Raw genomic sequence first — 16,645 nt, 5'->3', positions numbered from 1 at the left:
TTAAGTTGAAATTAAAAAAAAGAAAGCTCAGACAATACCAGAAGACAGTTCTTTTACAAGTATCTGTAAACTAACAATTCTAGAGGGCACTTGCCATTAGATTCCCACAAGTTAAATCAGTCAAACGAAAGAATTTACAAGAACACTTGATAACAAGTAATTTAATCAAAGCTCAAACAAAACATTACCATCTTAGGTTCCACGCGATCATTTACAATTAGTTAACTAAAGGAAATTCATTTTATAAGATTCAGTTCACCAGGAACAGTTACCAATATATTAACCTAAAAACTCTTCACTATTTCCGGTAATTATTACACTGTTTCAATACACACAGTCCTGCAACAAGAAAAATAACAGCCCACAGTGAGATGTTACACTAACAGAAAAGACAACCTTTTATCAAAGTACCATGTACAGACTAACCTTACTTAAAATTAATGATTACCTACCCACCCCTTGGACACGTCGTGCCTTTGAATTACTCGTAACACGCTGCACAGGCCTGATTAAAAAAATGGCTCTGAGCTCTATGGGACTTAACATCTGAGGTCATCAATCCCATAGAACTTAGAACTACTTAAACCTAACTAAACTAAGGACATCACACACATCCTATGCCTGAGGCAGGATTCGAACCTGTAACTGTAGTGGTCACATGGTTCCAGACTGAAGCGCCTAGAACCGCTCAGCCACAGCCTCCGGCTCAGGCCTGACTATCAGAACAACATAATCTCGTGATAATAATCTTTCTCATAAAAAGTAACTTTTAACAACCATTCATTTCAATTTAAAGAATTTACTAATTTCTCCCATCCATGATCATCCCGATTGTTGCAAAAGAAAAATCAATTGCTTTCTTTCATAAATGACAAATCTATCGGCCAGCATTGCACAGGGCTGTGCCAGAAAGCATTATTTCAAGAGCAGATATATATGCGTTATCCGGGACTTCATTGAGGTAACAATTTTTCTCCTTTTTATGCAGAATGATCCTTCAGGGCCATAACGCAGCACTGTTGACGTCCAAAATTTACCCGGTTAAATTCACAGTCAATTATTGAAAAGTTATAAGTGAGTGACAATTTAATTGAGAGGTTAGTTACATTATATTATTACCAGGATACTAAATTTATTTTTTTGTGGGACGTTACACATGAATGTGAACGACATAATTATAATTTTTACTGTTGAGAGGTTTAGGAATTTTTCTGTTTTGAGGTTACGCTAAATGTGAATAAATTTTGTGCGGAGGTTAAATGGGAAAGAAATTTTGTTCTGAGGTTACACTAAATTAGAACCATATTCGTATTATTTACATAAATTTTGTGGGGAGGTTACAACTGAGGGTACTTCCCAGCCGGCCGGAGTGCCGAGCGATTCTAGGCGCTTCAGTCTGGAACCACGCTACCGCTACGGTCGCAGGTTCGAATCCTGCCTCGGGCATGGATGTGTGTGATGTCCTTAGGTTACTTAGGTTTAAGTAGTTCTACGTTCTAGGGGACTGATGACCTCAGACGATAAGTCCCATGGTGCTCAGAGCCATTTGAACCCCTTTTTTTTTTAACTTCCCTACGACCCTTCACCTATGACAGCGGTGACGGCGTTTCTCCGCCTTCCGCTGCTCCAGAATCGATCTACATATTACGTGCCACTGCCTTCCTACTTGTTTCATCGCTATTCGGCGCAGTCTGCACACCACATTCATAGTTGTGGCCGCCAAACTGAAGCTTCACATCAGGGCTGCCACGGCGTGTCTAACTTCACGCAAGCAGGATCTGCGGGACAAGTGCGAGCAACGGCTTGACCTTTATCGGCTTTTCTCGGTCTTTCCCGGTGGTACTAGAAATAACCGCCCGTTTAAAACCGATACCGGAATTTTAATTCTGAATAACCGGTACTTTTAAGTTTTTGTTTGGTCTGGGTAGTAACAGGTCTTTTTAATTTTTAATAATAACTAGTTGAAAAACTGAAATATCAGTTAGTCATAGCCACAGAGGTAAAAATTTAGTTTTTAAATATACCTTCCACAACGAACGAGTAATTTTTATTCATAAACTTGGCACAGCTTTGAAATATTGAGTGATTACAGTTAATGGGAAAAGTGGTCGGTGATATTTTAATAAATATGCCGACAGAAACGGGCTACATATACATGGCGCTGGTACAGCAATGCTACAACAATAAGGTACCTATTAATATGTTGCGTGGCCTATTAGATAGTACTCGTATGCATGCAGTGTGCAAGACTTTCTCCATATGGCCTGTACGATAGTTTCTCACTGCAACTATCTGCAAGTGTGGTAACAGAGGCGTACAACGCTCCATTTGCTTCAGAAGACTAAAAACGGCGGGAAGCTACAACAAACTATTAACATAAGGGGAAAACTTAAAACTTAACTATTCATTCAAAGATACAATAAAAATAGATAGCGCCTGATTTGCTGCATGTGTCTCTATAGTACGCCTTTATCTGCTTGTAGCCTTTGAAAACAAACAAATTAACACAGAAAATGGAGTTCTTGAACCTTACTCTTCACTATATAACAATAAATATTTGTAATGTTCAGATAATACTATTATCCCCGATTACAACATGGTTTTTAAGCAGTTTCTAAAAATTAAGAGTAATAGGAGAATACCGATAGCACTTATCATGTTTAGAGGAAAGCAACTAACGGTGATTAAACTACGTTTCCTTATATTTGCCTATTTAGTTTAATATTTGAATTCTATGTATCTTGAAATCTTTAGTCGAAATTTTTCAATCTTTGTTCGATTTATACGTTTATTACAGGAAACAATTGGCAAAAACCGAAGATAAGTTACTTCGTAAACCGATTATTTTGTGCGGTTTTAACAGCTCGATTAAACTGGTGATGAAAGAAAAACGATATAAGCGAGGACTGGTTACTTCGTCGATAAATCGATCGCAACTTCCCGGAAGTACTCGTCACCGCTCGACATTTCACTTAGTATTGTATCTTTCCTATCTTTCGCTCGGCGGAACTCTCTTCCGTTCACCAGAGTAATCGTGTTAACTCTGTATACCTTTCTCTATTTGTTCGGGATATGAAGGACGTTCACAGGTCCAGTGGATGTTTGCACAAAAAGAAGCAATCTAGCGATCTAGCATCACAAGCCTTTAAAAATGAATGGGAATAACAGATGAGAGGGATGAGAATTCTCAATATATATTTCGCAGTCACTGGCACTGCGGATTTTCTTAGAAACGATATTACAATCCTATGTGAAAAAATTTAAAGATATAGTTGACAATGAAAGAGCAGAAAATTACAGGGATCGACCGACGGGCTTCATTGTTCAGTATATCAAGAAGCACTCTGCGCTAAATTGGCAACCATGCAGCACGTGAATAAGCTGGTGCTACGAGTAGAATATTTTCTCACCTCGCACGCCCTATTCCACAGTCTGTTGTAAGAATGTTCCGGGGAACTGAACTAAGAGTATGGAGACTTTGTATATTACTACTGAGTACATTGCTTACGTCAAGGAACAAACCTGGAACGATTTCTCGATTTACAAATATCTATTATCAAGTTTATTAAGAGGAAAATACCGCAGGAATGAAAATTAGAATATTGAAAATTGATTGAAGATTTCGCATTTGAAACGGACTGGAACAACTTCTTTCTGATTTGATGGGGATGCATTTAAATAGAAAATCGCGTTGTAGAAGGGATATGCTCTGACAAACAGTCCAGTTGCCTAAGCCCACTGCCATTAAAGGAGCATCAGGTTTGAAGAATTCATTGTGGCCTCGAAAACTATAAGGTGAAGATAGTTACCCAATTGTTTTGCCAATCTTACGCCTGTTTTCGAGCGGTTTTCGAGACCGTTTGTAGTTCCTGTTGAAAGAGCTCCTATGCATGTGCAGATGTAACTGGTTGACCTGCATGGTTTAATGACAAATACTTTTAATATAAAACTGTCCAGGAGCTCTGCATTGGTTTCCTCAGATATGGTTTCCGTATCTCCATAAAGAGGTTGCAAAACAACTCCAGTATTTCGAGCGACATATTTGTGTGAAAGACCTTTTTCCATTAAGAAAGTACACTACTGGCCATTAAAACTGTACACCACGAAGATGACGTGCTAAAGATGCGAAATTTAACCGACAGGAAGAAGATGCTGTGATATGCAAATGATTAGCTTTTCAGAGCATTCACACAAGGTTGGCGCCGGTGGCGACACCTACAACGTGCTGACATGAGGAAAGTTTCCAACCGATTTCTGATACACAAACTACAGTCGACCTGCGTTGCCTGGTAAAACGTCGTTGTAATGCCTAGTGTAAGGAGGAGAAATGCGTACCACCACGTTTCCGACTCTGATAAATGTCGGATTGTAGCCTAGTGCGATTGCGGTTTATCGTATCGCGACACTGCTGCTCGCGTTGGTCGAGATCCAATGACTGTTGACAGAATATGGAAAGGTGGGTTTAGGAGGGTAATACGGAACGCAGTGCTGGATCCCAACGGCCTAGTATCACTAGCAGTCGAGATGACAGGCACCTTATGGGCATGGCTGTAACGGATCGAGCAGCCCTGAGTCAACAAATGGGGACGTTTGCAAGACGACCACCTGCACGAACAGTTCGACGGCGTTTGCAGCAGCATGCACTATCAGCTCGGAGACCATGGCTGCGGTTACCCTTGACGCTGCACGACGAAGCTGGGTGCACGAATAGCAAAACGTCATCTTTTCGAATGAATCCAGGTTCTGTTTATAGCATCATGATGGTCGCATCCATGTTTGGCGACATCGCGGTTAACGCACATTGGAAGCGTGTATTCGTCGTCTCCATACTGGCGTATCACCCGGCGTGATGGTGTGGGGTGCTTGTTCTCAGTGACGTCACTTTGAACAGTGGACGTTGCATTTCAGATGTGTTACGACCCATGCCTCAACCCTTCATTCGATCCCTGCGAAACCCTACATTTCAGCAGGATAATGTACGATCGCATGTTGCAGGTCCTGTACGGGCCTTTCTGGATACAGTAACTGTTTGACATTCTCCAGATCTCTCACCAATCTAAAACGTCTGGTCAATGGTGGTCGAGCAACTGGTTCGTCACAATACGCCAGTCACTACTCTTGATGAACGACCAGAGGTCGTTGTTCTGGGTAATGATTTTTAAGGATCTATGCGCCTAAATTGCGTGAAAATGTAATCACATGTCAGTTCTAGTATAATATATCCGTCCAATGACTACCCGTTTATCATCTGCATTTCTTCTTGGTGTAGCAATTTTAATGGCCAGTAGTGTAAATAATCACGATGACCCAGCAACTTGAGTGCAAAAATCTGTGAAATATTTGTGTCTGTTCTTATGCCGACAGTATGTACCAGATAACAACTATGTTGTGTCTTCTGCGCTGCAAAAATAGTTAAATAATACTGAAGATTTGTATTTTTAATGATCTGTGTTGTTGAGAAACGTGGAATATGAAACCAGGTCTTATACAGTGTGACTGCATTTCCATTTAAGTGCAATTAATGTGCAATTTCCTCCTCTTCCCCCTCCCCATTCTGTGCCAGCGTGTCGTGGCATTGGGGAAATGTGCTCCAAGGCTGAGAGCTAGGGCTCTCGGGTCAGAGCGTGGCCTACGAGACGATAGTTTGGCCACTCCTACCTTACGTCGACTACCTGCATCCCACTCCAACCTACTCATACAGTCGGACACACATGTCTCCTTCTCAATTCGTTGTCTCCCGAAAATCCATAAAAACCGAGAAATCACCTGCCATTCGGCTCCAGTGCCTCTTCCCAATGACGGGGTAGCGTCTCCAGGGATAATTTCTAATATAAACTGTGGTGTCACCGCCAGACACCACACTTGCTAGGTGGTAGCTTAAATCGGCCGCGGTCCATTAGTACGTGTCGGACCCGCGTGTCGCCGCCATCAGTACTTGCAGACCTAGCGCCACCACATGGCAGGTCTAGAAAGACGGAATAGCACTCGCCCCAGTTGTACGGACGACATTGCTAGCGACTAGACGTACGAAGCCTTCCTCTCATTTGCCGAGAGACAGTTAGAATAGCCTTCAGCTAAGTCCATAGCTACGACCTAGCAAGGCGCAGTTAACCATATCTGGAGAGAGTCTTACTTGTATTCACCATGGAGATGTACCACACAGGAGAATAAAGTTGAGTATACGAGAAGCTCCGTTGTTTTCTTTATAGCATTTATGAAGTATCCTGTTCCAGACTTCACGCCCGTCTGCATTAGTTAGCGTGCCTTTCGGCTACCTCCGAGTGGTGTGGCTGTCTTGCTACGCCACAATAGTTTGGCGACGAGTCAACGTGTTCTTCCTACTTGTTTTGCTCTGATTTGATTTGCTTGTGTCATGGCTTCGCCACAATCTCCAGATGTACTGTCCGAATTTTATCGCTTGCAGAATCAGCAGACGCAGGCGTTATTGGATGCCCTTGGACAGCTCGTCCAGGGTCAACGTGCCATTCAAACCGATGCGGCAGCCGCCGCTTCGCCGCTCCCGCAGCCACAACATGCAGTTGCACCGCCGTTTCGCAACTTTGACGCGGCGCAGGAAACATGGCCGGAGTGGTCACGACAGTTTGGATTCCATCTCGCCGCCTACAGAATTCAAGGTAACGAGCGGCAGCCTCACTTATTGTCTTGTGTCGGCGTGCAAACGTACCGTGTGATAGTGAAATTGTTTCCCCGACGCGACGTCGCTACACTGTCCTACGAAGAAATTGTGTCTGCTTTAGATGCCTATTTCAGAGAAACAGTTAATGTAGTAGCTAAAAGGTATACGTTCTTTCGTACAAAACGTACGGCCGGTCAAACTAATCGGGAGTGGGTTGCAACTTTGCAAGGCCTTACTAGGGATTGTGAATTTCAGTGTGACTGTGGCCTTCCTTATTCAGATACAATGGTGCGTGATGCAATAGCACAGAACGTTTCTGATGTTCGCATAAGGGAACAGATTTTGAAACTAGTTAATCCCTCCCTTCAACAAGTGATAGACATATTGGATAGGCAAGACACACTTGACTGTGCTCAGGAATCTTTTGAAGCTTCGCCAGCAGTGTGTAACATTAACCGGCCCGCTGGACGCGCTGCGCGGCCCGGTAACCGGCCCTCGCGCACTTCGACGCAGCTGACGCCGCGTTCTAAACCAGGTGTGCCTCGCCAGACCGCAAATGCAGTGAAATCATGCCCGCGGTGTGCTACTAGACATTCGCGTGAAAGTTGCCCGTCACGCCAAGCTATTTGCTTTTACTGTCACAAGAAAGGACATGTTCAAAGTGTTTGCCAGAAAAAGCTCAGATCAGACAATCACAACCGTTCCAGGCCCTTTGCTTCGCGCCGGAATCGAACCACGGACACTCAGGCTCGGGAACCTTCGCCCATGGACATTCACGTAGTTAATGCCACTCCGCCCAGTGTTACTCTTTCTAACAGTGACTGTGTTCGTCCCACAATAAGTGTGCATCGACGTCGACGGCAATCCCGTCACGTCGCAAGTGATTCTGTACCAGTGTCTGTTCAAATTGCACAAAACAGTCGCTCTTGTCGTCAGCAGGACAATAAACTTTTTGTAGATTTGGACTTTGCCGGACAAGTGATACCATTCCAGCTCGATACCGGAGCTGCAGTTTCATTGCTCAATCACGCCACGTACAAACAACTGGGCGCACCGCCGTTGCGTGCCGCAAAAGTTCAGCTCACTAGTTATTCAGGACAGCATATCCCTGTGTTAGGACAGTGCAGCCTTCTTGCAACATATAAGGGACAAACAAAACTTGTGTCGTTTTACGTTCTTCGTTCTTCTGCTGCAGTGAACTTGTTTGGTTTAGATTTATTTCAATTGTTTAACTTGTCTATTGTGAATCAGGTTCTCTCAGTGAACCAGACTGTGCCTTCAGCCAGTGTTTCTAGTCTATGTGAGGAATTTGCAGACATTTTTGCACCGGGCCTTGGTTGCGCTCAGAACTATGAAGCACATTTGGAACTAAAAGTCAACGCGCAACCGAAATTTTTCAGAGCGCGCAATGTTCCCCACGCATTGCGTGATGAGGTCGCAAGAACATTAAGATTTAGAATCGCAAGGTGTCATTGAACGTGTGCAGGCTTCTCTCTGGGCCTCACCCTTAGTGATTTTGCAAAAACCTTCCGGCAAATTGACTTTGCGTGGACTTCAAAGCAACAGTGAATCCACAACTAGTGACTGCTGCTTTTCCTTTGCCCCGCCCGGAAGATCTTTTTGACAAACTGTGCCCGGGAAAATATTTTTCAAAGTTGGACCTAGCAGATGCGTACTTGCAAATACCGGTGGACGAAGAATCCCAGCGCGTATTGGTGGTTAACACGCATCTTGGACTATACAGATTCAAGACTGCCATTCGGGTGTGCATCCGCCCCTGCATTGTTTCAGCAATATTTACAAACTATTTGTGCGTCGGTCCCTACTGCAGCTAACTATCTGGACGATATAGTGATCTCAGGAAAGACGGAAGCAGAACATTTACAAAATCTCCGAACATTATTTCAGGTCTTGCGACAGAATGGTCTTCGCTTGCGGAAGGACAAATGTGTGTTTTTTGCTCGTGACTTGCCGTATCTGGGACATGTAATCAATGCCCAAGGCATCCATCCGAGTCCAGAGCACCTCAGTGCCATACAGGACTTGCCTGCACCACAAACTTTGAAGCAGCTACAGAGTGTGTTGGGAAAAATTAATTATTATCATCGCTTTCTGCGCAATGCCTCTTCCATTTCAGCTCCGCTTCATCGCTTACGCCGTAAAGGTGTTCCGTTCGTCTGGTCGACGGAATGCGAACGCGCCTTTCGCCAATTGAAATCGGCGTTGCTTTCAAATACTTGCCTTACGCCATTCGATCCCCAGAAACCCCTTTTGTTGATGGTAGATGCATCGGATTTCGGGATCGGTGCTGTGCTTGCGCACAAAGATGGTTCGCATGATCGCCCTATTGCCTTTGCGACCAAATTGCTCTCGTCAGCGCAAAGAAATTATTCCCAGATAGAGAAAGAAGCTTTGGCTCTCGTGTTTGGTGTTACGAAGTTTGACGATTTCTTGTATGGTCGTCACTTTACCATCATCACAGACCACAAACCTTTGACATCGCTTTTTCATCCGAACAAGCCTGTACCTCCACGTACAGCGCAGAAATTCATTCGCTGGTCTATTTTCCTCTCGCAGTACCGCTACGATATCTTGTACCGGTCCACTGCTAAGCACGGAAACGCAGATGCGTTGTCCCGTTTGCCTGTTGCCGAGGATAAAGCATTCGATTCTTCCGAACTTGCTTGCATGTTCATTGATGCGGAAACCGATGACGTGGTCGAATCGTTTCCGATTGATTTTCGTCGTGTAGCTACAGCCACAGCTGCTGACCCTGTCCTTGCTACCGTTTTGCGTTTTGTTGCTACACAATGGCCCTTGTCGAAGTCACGGATCGAGGATCCGTTGGTTCGCAAATTTTTTGCTCACAAGGAGAGACTTTTTGTACGACGTGGTGTTTTGTTGTTGCGTTCTGATAATGATCAGTCTAGGGTCGTGGTCCCACGTTCGTTACAGTCATCTGTCTTAAAGCTTCTCCACCAAGGACATTGGGGTATAGTGCGTACGAAACAACTTGCTCGTCAGCACTGTACTTGGTTCGGAATCGATGCTGCGATTACGAATATGTGCTCTTCTTGCATGGCGTGTGCCGAACAACAATCCGCACCGCCGCGGAAATTCTTTGCTTGGCCGAAAGCCGCTTCCCCTTGGCAACGCTTACACATAGATTTTGCTGGTCCATTCTGGAATGCTCGATGGTTGGTTGTTGTCGATTCCTTCAGTAATTTTCCTTTTGTTGTCCGGATGTCTTCCACGACGTCCTCTGCCACCATCCAAGCGTTGTCTGCTGTCTTTTGCATTGAAGGTCTTCCGCAGACTATCGTTTCTGACAATGGTCCACAATTCATGTCCGCAGAATTTCAGTCATTCTGCAAGGCCAATGGTATTCAACATCTGACATCCGCGCCGTTTTCGCCTCAGTCAACCGGTGCCGCTGAACGTTTGGTCCGGACTTTCAAGTCACAGATGTTGAAGTTGAAAGAGTCGCATTCTCGGGAGGATGCGTTGTTGCTCTTTTTGTCTTCGTATCGCTCTCAGCCCCGCGATGGTCGCTCGCCGGCTGAGTTGCTTCACGGTCGTCCTCATCGAACCTTGATGTCTTTGCTGCATCCGCCGCATCAGGTTCCTGTGCAGCGGCAGACTCCTGCTTTTGCTCCTGGCGACGCTGTATTATATCGCAACTATCGCGGTTCAAGGCGTTGGCTCGCAGGGCGCATTCTTCGCTGCCTCGGCCGCGCGATGTATTTGGTTTTGGGGGCCTCTGGTGAGGTGCGTCGGCATCTCAATCAGCTGCGCCTCTGTCGTCGCCTGGGTTCTGCCGCTCCCCGTCTGCTTTCAGCGACGGAGCCGTCCGGTCAGTGCCCTGGGGACCCATCTACTGGCTCGCCTCATCCCCAGGTGTTACCGACGATGCCTTCCATTCTGCCCCATGGCGTCGCGCCGCCGCAGCCGCCGCTGCAGACGCCGCCGGCGCCGCCCGCCGAGGACGCTTCGCTGCAGCCGCCATCCGCCTCCCTGGGTCACGCGCCGCCGATCGCTTCCCGTGACCAGCTGTCGTCCGCCCTGGACCTCTTGCCCGCTCCGGACCACATGGCGTCATCGCGCGTCGGCTACCCCGACGCAATGGAGGTCGACCCTGTCTCATTACGGGCGCATACGCCGCATGTTGACGTGCACCCTGGAGTAGGTTTCCAGGCGTTTCCTAGCTCCCCTCGGACCGAATGGCCGGGTGCGGGTGGCACAGCCTCGCCTGTTGTTAGGCTCCCCACCTCATCGGATACGTCAACATGGGGCCCTCCCCACGGCGGGCGGAAGCCTTATACCACGACCGTTCGCCGATTTGCGGGGGAGGAATGTGGTGTCACCGCCAGACACCACACTTGCTAGGTGGTAGCTTAAATCGGCCGCGGTCCATTAGTACGTGTCGGACCCGCGTGTCGCCGCCATCAGTACTTGCAGACCTAGCGCCACCACATGGCAGGTCTAGAAAGACGGAATAGCACTCGCCCCAGTTGTACGGACGACATTGCTAGCGACTAGACGTACGAAGCCTTCCTCTCATTTGCCGAGAGACAGTTAGAATAGCCTTCAGCTAAGTCCATAGCTACGACCTAGCAAGGCGCAGTTAACCATATCTGGAGAGAGTCTTACTTGTATTCACCATGGAGATGTACCACACAGGAGAATAAAGTTGAGTATACGAGAAGCTCCGTTGTTTTCTTTATAGCATTTATGAAGTATCCTGTTTCAGACTTAACGCAGGACGGCGTGAGTTGACGCGTGCCCTATTCGGCCCCTTCATAATAACACTGTGTCGGCACTTCCGTCGACACACATAACATAAACGTCGTCAGGAACTACCATAACTCAAACTAAACTATTAAAACTCAAACTCATCTAGTGTGCTCTGTGGCCTCGAAGTCCTGGGAGCCGATATCGTTCCGCAACTACTTCATGTATGGCATAGACTCCGCAGCAAACATTACCGACAACGGGTTTATTTTGCTGCGTCCGATGATCCCAAGGCTTTTGTACCTGAGCTTGTAAGTTAGTCTGCATTCCGGCTCCATAATTACGATGCACAATCTGGGAACACTAATCAGGAACGAGTTATTCACTCTTCCGACGAGATGCGATCGACATGTCACCGATTCTTAGTTTTCTAATCCATTCCTGTCATTCTTGTCGACAGACTGGATGCGATAGCTGTTTAGCTGATTGTGATATAATTCTATTTACTTATCTTCCCTTTATATGTTCCAAATGTTTATGTGAAATACTTCCATGAAACGGACAGTGTGTTTTCAGTCTCATAAATTCTACACACTAACTTGAACACTAACATCGTTGTCACTCCCCATGTGATCTATACAGTCTACTTTAATTGACTGCAAGTCTTCCAAAGTTAACTCAAATGCCTATTCTAATATTGGATGTAGTATGTCTTCAAAAATCGACTCCCATTTATTTTTCTATCGTGTTACCCTTCGGTTCTTCTCCCTTAAGGTGGTCTCAAATTTACTTTTTCCATACATCCACTGTCTCCTTCAGCGCTCTTATGGATGACTATTTCCCTTTTAATTTCACCAAAGCTTTTTCTTGACTTTCCTGCATATGGAACATGTTCTTCCTAAGACTATTTTCCTTTTAGAATTCTTATTTCTTTCCCTGCAGCCATTTGGCTTAAGGTCTCCGAGTACTTCCTTTGGTATTATTTCTTTTATTTTTCTATTCCTCCTGTACTGAATTTCATGAAATTCCTTTTTTAGTCAATCGATTAAGTTGTTATTGTGTTACCTAAAGTTTCTTCGTGTTTACCTTGCTTGCACCTATCTCCGGCACTGAACTGCCTATTGAAGTATACATTATTGCATTAGCTACAGTCGCAGAAAACTTCAGACACATGAAATTATTCCTCTGTACTTTATCATCTATACCGATTATTTATTACTATTAGACTTAAGTTTCTTCTATTCATCATTCCTGTGACAGAAGTCAGTGCCTGACCTTGGGTACGCCACGTCAACAAATGATATCGGAATTTATGTATCAAAATGATGTAATGTAGCTGTTATCTTCCAATATCTCCAAGCCTTTTAGAGTTATATCTCCTCCTGTTGTGCTTCTGAAATAGTATATTTATTATTAATACTGGAATTTATTGCAGAACTCACACAGACTTTTATTCGTACTACCAAACCCATAATATTCTATGACTTTGTCTTCCACTCTTTTCCCTACTACTGTGTTCCCATTACCCATGATTATTTGATTCTTTTTCTCTCTTTAAATTCGTAATCACCCATTTAATGTTCATATACATAACCCAAAAAAAATGGTTCAAATGGCTCTGAGCACTATGGGACTCAACATCTTAGGTCATCAGTCCCCTAGAACTTAGAACTACTTAAACCTAACTAACCTAAGGACATCACACACATCCATGCCCGAGGCAGGATTCAAACCTGCGACCGTAGCAGTCCCGCGGTTCCGGACTGCAGCGCCCAGAACCGCACGGCCACCGCGGCCGGCTATACATTCCCACAATCTCTTCATCTTTTGCTTGTGTCGTCGGCATGTGACCTGTCTTATTGTTACTGATGTTGTTTGCTGTCGATTCTGGTTAGAAAAATCAAATTACCGCCCTGTTCGCTGTATACCACTTCCTTTCCTACCTTCCTATTCATAAAGGCGCCTCATCCTCTGATACCGTTTTGTGCTTCTGTTGATGTTACCCAAATTGTTGTGTACGACAGTAAAGAAAGCATCATACACAGTAGTGAGGAAAGGAGGTTTACGGAGTGGTGAACAACTATCGTCTTTGGAAAGCTGGACAGCACCAGAATATATTAGCGAACAAATTAACACAGTACACAGAAGATACGCTTAACATGTATTTCTCCAAATACACGAAGACGCGTTATAAATAATGCTTGTCGGGAGAACGACTACGCAGCTTCTGCGTAGCGTCCTGTAGTGAGGTGGCTCTGAGCGTGAGTGGGCTGAGCCGCTACCACCGGCTACCCTACTCTGTGGCGACAGAGGGCGCCCGTTGTGCAGAGCTGGTGGAGGTGTGGCTTATTGGGCGTGCTCCATTGGCTCTGCCTGATCTCATGCGATTGCTATCAGCATCAGACAGAAGCCGGCCATTCCGTTACCAACCCTGCTACTCTGTGGAGTAGTATCGATATGTGATACCACGTTATTTTCCTCTGACTCGAAAACCTTACCTTCTTTGTATTTCACTTCACTTCACTTCACTGATCTCCCACTGAGCCTTTGCATTTCGCCCGACCAGTTTTCTATCTTCTCAACCAAAATCCCAAATAGGTACTCAGACTTGTAGCATGTTATCTTTTAGGTCACGATTTGATTTTTATGTCCCACTTAGCAGACTCATCGCGGTGATCCTCAGCAATGAATACCCAGTCTTTTACCCATGGGCCACGCGTGGTAGCCGCGATGTCTAGGGCGCATTATCATGGTCCGTGAGGCTCTCCTCGTCGGAGGTTCGAGTCCTCCCTCAGGCATGGGTGTGCCTGTTGTCCATAGTGTAAGTTAGTTTAAATTAGATTAAGTAGTGTGTAGGCTTAGGGACTGATGATCTCAGCAGTTTGGTCCCGTAAGATCTTACCACAAATTTGCAATTTAACAAAATTTTTACCCATGGAGAGCTCATCAAAAAAATTTTTACAGTTATAGGTCACTTTTACTTTGCATAATCATTAAGTGCCTTTAATGGGGTGGTTTCCATTGCCTTCTGTTTCTTCATAACTAATTATTTTGCCTTTACTACCAGTTTTCTACCAAAAGTAGAATACGGCCCCGGTAGCTGAGTGGTCAGCGTGACAGACTGTCAATCCTAAGGGCCCGGGCTCGATTCCCGGATGGGTCGGAGGTTTCCTCCGCTCAGGGACTGGGTGTTGTGTTGTCCTAATCATCATCATTTCATCCCCATCGACGCGCAGGTCGCCGAAGTGGCGTCAAATCGAAAGACCTGCACCAGGCGGTCTACCCGATGGGGGGCCCTAGCCACACGACATTTCATTTCATTACCAAAAGTAGAAAAATGTACCCTGAATATCTATCTACTTCTTTCCTGCCTTTCACAAAAGGTTTGGCACAGTGACGGTGTTCCCTTCTCCCAAAGGTTTTCGGTCGCCGCAGTTGACTTTGATTCAGAATTTTGGCAGCGGCTGGGATCGAACCAGGGGCTCAGAATCTTAAGATCTACAGTCTTAAGATCTGCCCAAGACCAAGATGACCGATGAGTCTGTCTTTTAATCCAATAAGCAAATCACAATTTGCACAATTCTACCAGACTTCACATGAGTACACAGTGAATCCTCAGGGGCTAAATCAGCAGTTCTCCTGCGTTCTCCTCTTCGGAGCAACTGTTGGCTGCACTCGGCCCATAACAGATGGGTCGGAACAAACTTGTTTCATGGCCTACACGACCTGACAGCCAGATGCACCTCAGATCCTCAGATAGCTTTCTGCTGCGCATGTACTGGAAACTCACTGAAGCGTGGATCACCAGCTTCAACAGTTCCGTTGTTCCTTTACTCCATCTCCAAACCTGAAATACAGTTACGTGGAATTTGCTATTATAAACACATGACCACAATTTCTAAATTATTTATACAGGTAATTTAAGCTCACTAAACTAAACTTTGACATCTTGGATATTCGGGAATCCAGCCGGATGTTCGCGTCGTTCTCGGACGATATTTCAACAGCGTGCCTCGCTGTCTTCTTCAGGTGCTACCTGAGACTGGTCTTTGGGTCGATCGAGTCCAGTATTTATGCCTGGTAGGAGCTGGGCGTTCCCTAATCGGTCCGCGCCGGGTCGAGTGTTCCATCTGTGGTCCGCGCCCGCCAGACTCGGCTTCAATGGACTCCTCCAGTCGCAGATGTTCCGACTGCCGTCGGCGCCCGTTCTGGCCGTCCTCAACGCATGAGGTTATCATCTGAGCTGTGTCAGACCTGGTCTGAGATGTTGGGTACTCTATCTCCTGACTGTTACTATGATTTCCACTTCTGATTCGTGCTGGGCGCTCCCTAATCGGTCCGCGCCGCGTCGTGTGTTCTGTCTGAGGTCCGCGCCCGCCAGACGCGGCTGGAGCACTCGACCCGGCGCGGACCGATTAGGGAACGCCCAGCTCCTACCAGGCATAAATACTGGACTCGATCGACCCAAGGACCAGTCTCAGGTGCCCCTGAAGAAGACAGCGAGACACGCTGTTGAAATATCGTGCGAGAACGACGCGAACATCCGGCTGGATTCCCGAATATCCAAGATGTCAACAGATCGCCGGGAAAGCATGAAGAATTACAAACTAAACGTTGTCACTCCCACGAAAGAAGGCAGGTGCCACTTTGGAGCAACTACTTCAAGGTCGGTATTCCAATCTTAAACGCGTTTTTACGGAAATATGAGCAGACAGTGATTGAGGTCTGCTAATTAACTGGGTTAACATTGCGGATTGCCTAGTTCGTCTACAACGTCATGTAATGATGGTGGTAGAGAGACACTGACAGGGACTGGAAACGCTTGCTACGCCACGGCAAACATAGGAATGACTTCTGTCAACGAGCGCAAGTTCAACTTAACAAGTTTCCGAGTGAACGCAGGAATGTACATAACGAGTGGGGTACCTAGTAAAAGGCGGTTGCTATCAGTGTGTTGGATATGCTCATGCAGGTTATCGTGAACACATACGTAATTTGCAGGACGCTTCTAGCTGAAACGGACCTCACAGGGAGTGCCTATATCCGCACTGGCCTGAAAACGGAATGGCAGCGCGGAGATGGGTTAGCTGGACCATAGAGGAAACCCAGCGCTCCGCATGGCGCACCGGACCGAAGAGGAAACACCTACAAACGTTTCTAGTGGGAGCGGACCTCAGGTGGAACACCTGGAACCGCACCAGACCGAAAACGGACCGCTATCGAGCAGACAGGTGCATCGAACCGTAGAGGGAACGTCTGAGGACGCTGATAAAGCGG

This window comes from Schistocerca cancellata, chromosome 3, assembly GCF_023864275.1.
Source record: "Schistocerca cancellata isolate TAMUIC-IGC-003103 chromosome 3, iqSchCanc2.1, whole genome shotgun sequence".
Taxonomy (NCBI): Eukaryota; Metazoa; Arthropoda; class Insecta; order Orthoptera; family Acrididae; genus Schistocerca; species Schistocerca cancellata.
The sequence above is the reverse complement of the archived record's forward strand: the minus strand, read 5'-3'. Positions refer to the sequence as shown.